Genomic DNA, 3,721 nt, shown 5'->3' with positions numbered 1-3,721 from the left:
TTCACTTGCTGTTTACACATTATTTACACATTATTTACATTTCCACTTGCACTGTTTTACTCACCAGAAAGATCATAGTCACTGTCTATCATTTTCATTGACAAATTAGCCATTTCACTTTCCACAGCAGTCACTTAGCCCTTTACCCCTTTTCACACGAGGTTTAGTTGGGGGTAGAGGTCACAGGGCCCATTGCATGGGGCTAAAAATGGAGGAATTAGACAGGTGCAAATCCGACGTGCTTTCACCTTGGAAGATGACATTAACTGAATACAGTGTGGTGGCCTGCCTATGGGAAGTGCAATGCTGCCAATGTCAGCCTGGTGACAGCTATTAATATACAGTATACGCTATGAAATGATTGGCAGGAAATCTAGACAATACATAATAGATTAGGTAGTTCCAGGTGAATGTAAATATCACTTAGGCTTCTCCCTTCCTTTCTTATATATATTTTTATTACGAGAATAGATTATATGGCATATTTCAAGGGGAAATAAACAGCGAAAATTAGCGAACGAGTGCACGTGAGGTGTTGTCAGGTGATAATTAGCTAATTCCAGGTGTATGGCACTATCACTTACCTTATTTCTTTTTTGTATATATTATTTGGTATAAGAATAGGGAAATGTGAGTACGTTTAAGTACTTGGGTAGTGTGATGAGTAAGGATGGAGGTTTGGAGAGTGAAGTGCTTGAAAGGGTATAGCAGGGAAGAAAGGTTGCTGGTTCTTTGAAAGCAGTGATAAGAAACAGGGAAGTGAGCATGGAAGTGAAAAAGTTACTACATGACAGTATTGTGATACCAACTCTAACGTACGGAAGTGACGCTTGGACGTTGTTGGAAGGACACAAGTCAAGAGTGAGAGCAGTGGAAATGAGTTATTTAAGAGGAGCCTGTGGAGTCACATGGAGAGATAGGCTGACGAATGAGGATATAAAGGAACGTCGTGGCGTTGATGTGGATGTGATAGGGAGCATTATGAGGAACACACTGAGGTGGTTTGGCCATGTGGAGAGGATGGAGGGTGAAAGACTGACGAAAAGAGTGTATGTGAGTGAGGTGGAGGGGGGAAGAGGGAGGGGGAGGCCGAGGATGAGATGGAGGGATGGGGTGGAGAGGTATATGAGAGAGGGGGGTGTGAGTTGGGAGCAGGGCAGTGAAATGGCGGGGGACAGGGCGACTTGGAGGCGATTTGTTTGTGGCCACCCCAAACGGGATTGAGGCGTCTGGCAATAGATAGATAGAAGAATAGGGGATAGGGCTTATTTCAATGGATGAAATCAGTGGAAAATTCCAGGGAAGATTTTCTTAACGTAGAATACAGTGAGATGGCCTGCCTAGGGGGAGTGCAATGCTGCCAATGTCAGCCTGGTGACAGCTGCTAATATATACGCTATGAAATGATTGGCAGGAAATCTAGACAATACATAATAAATTAGGTAGTTCCAGGTGAATATAAATATCAGTTAGGCTTCTCCCTTCAACCCTTATGTATATTTTTATTACGAGAATAGATTATACAGCATATTTCAAGGGGAAATAAACAGCGAAATTAGTGAACGAGTGCATGTGAGGTGTTGTCAGGTGATAATTAGCCAATTCCAGGTGTATGGCACTATCACTTACCTTATTTCTTTTTTGTATATATTATTTGGTATAAGAATAGGGCATAGGGCTTATTTCAATGGATGAAATCAGTGGAAAATTGCAGGGAAGATTTACTTAGCATAGCACGGCCGGGCAGGCGAGAGGAGAGGGTAATGGAGGGGAGGTAGGGAGGGGAGTCAAGAACGGGGAGAAATGGCTAAATTGTCAACAATGGATGGGAGTACAGATGAGATTAGGAGTGCTGACTAGTGTTGGACATTGGCAGTACTGATTGATGATACAAGCCAGCACTTGAAAGCCTAGGCGAATTCAAAATAACACAGAATCACAAAAGTGATGCCCTGCGGTATGATCCCTTGCTCCCAAGCATCACGAAAGTGACGCCCCACTGTTAAGGGACATGACTTTGTCTGTCAAATTGCCCCGTAACATAACATCATATATATTTATCCAGGAAAACGGGGTGCCGCGGGGAAGTGTGCTTAGTCCAACTTTATTTATCATTATGATCAATGATATTCTGCCATCAGCTCCCATCCCGAGGAATCTTAACCCGCCCCATCCCGACGTTTTCTGGGCAGTGGTACGCCCCAGTCCCGACATTTTTGGACCTTTTATTTTTGGCTCAAACATCCGCTTTTGGTGAAAAACATCTAAAATTCATAGAGAAATTGCTCACCAGAGGTTTAAAATACTCGATCTAGGTACGAGTACCTCCTTACCTGACTGGGTTTTCTATCAGGCTGGCACCAAAGAAAACGAGTTCTATGGGAGAGTAACTATTTTATCCACTCATAAACAGTATTTATTTATTTACTTGGTATGAGTTTATATGTAGTACAAGAGTATATTGGTTTTCAAACAGTAATATAGGCATTATAAGCATTGTTTCACTCACTAACGCATCACCATTCATGACCTTTTTTTTCCCACATTACCTGATCATCATTCTGACGGTTTCTTCCTCTAATGCTATGTAAACTTTGTCCTCCACATTGTCATCGATTGGGGAATCACTCTGACCCTGAATGTCTTTATTGGCCAGGTCACTGGTAACAGGTGAATTTCCGAGACAATGGCGTGCAGGGGGGGAGGAGAGGTTATGCGGTGTAAGGCATTGTCCCTGCTTGGCATCTTGTAGAGGAATAGAGGAAGGTGTCCCGTGTATACGTGCCAAAAATAACTCGTGAAAATTGAAAATTGTGCAAATTAGGGACCTTGCAATGTTGCCGCATTAATTCATGTCTCTGGGATATGAGTGCACATCATGTGAGGATATGAATTCACGTCTCTGGGATGCGGCGGGTTAAATACTCGCTCTATGCTGACGATTGTGCAATATGGCACTCTTCCCATAATGCACAATTTTCGGCTGGGTGGATTCAAGCAGCCCTTGACTCCGTCCACCAATGGGCCTTGCAGTGGGGATTTAAGTTTTCCATCCCTAAGTGTGCCACTGTAGTTTTTATGACTCGTAACGTACCTAATTTGTGCTTAACTTTGGATAATCAGGCGGTACCTTTTCAAAATTCTGTAAAATTTTTGGGAATACATTTTGATCATCGGTTGAACTTCAAAATTCATGTTAATAATTTGCTTGCTCGTTGTGATAAATCAGTAAATGTCCTCAAGTACCTGGCGGGTACTACCTGGGGTGCCAACAGAAAATCTTTATTACTGGTGTATAAGTCCCTTATTCAATCAAAGCTAGACTATGGCGCACAGGTTTATGGCTCGGCATCTGATGCCACGCTGAAAAGATTGGATGTGTTGCAGAATAAATGTTTGCGAAAGTGTCTTGGAGCCGTCCAGTGTACCTGTGTAGCTCATATGGAAGAGGAGGCGAATGTGCCTCCCCTCCGTATTTGCCGTGACCACCTGGCTTGGTCCTATGACCTCAGAACATCGCGGAAAAGTAATATCGGCAATGTGGCCTGTACCCCCCTGCATCAATACCACCACCTTCTGCGGGGGGTGCGTTGGCCACTTGCCATTCGCCTCCAATTACTGACTCAGGAGATTGGTGTGGACCTCAGCGACTATGACAAGTTGGTGTTAAAAGATATAGCGCCTTGGGAGCCGCCCGGCTTTACCGTTGACGTATCATGGC

The sequence above is a fragment of the Coenobita brevimanus genome, chromosome 107, assembly GCF_032717465.1.
Source record: "Coenobita brevimanus isolate Jiangsu-jjx chromosome 107, ASM3271746v2, whole genome shotgun sequence".
Lineage (NCBI taxonomy): Eukaryota > Metazoa > Arthropoda > Malacostraca > Decapoda > Coenobitidae > Coenobita > Coenobita brevimanus.
This window is presented reverse-complemented; position numbering follows the sequence as displayed.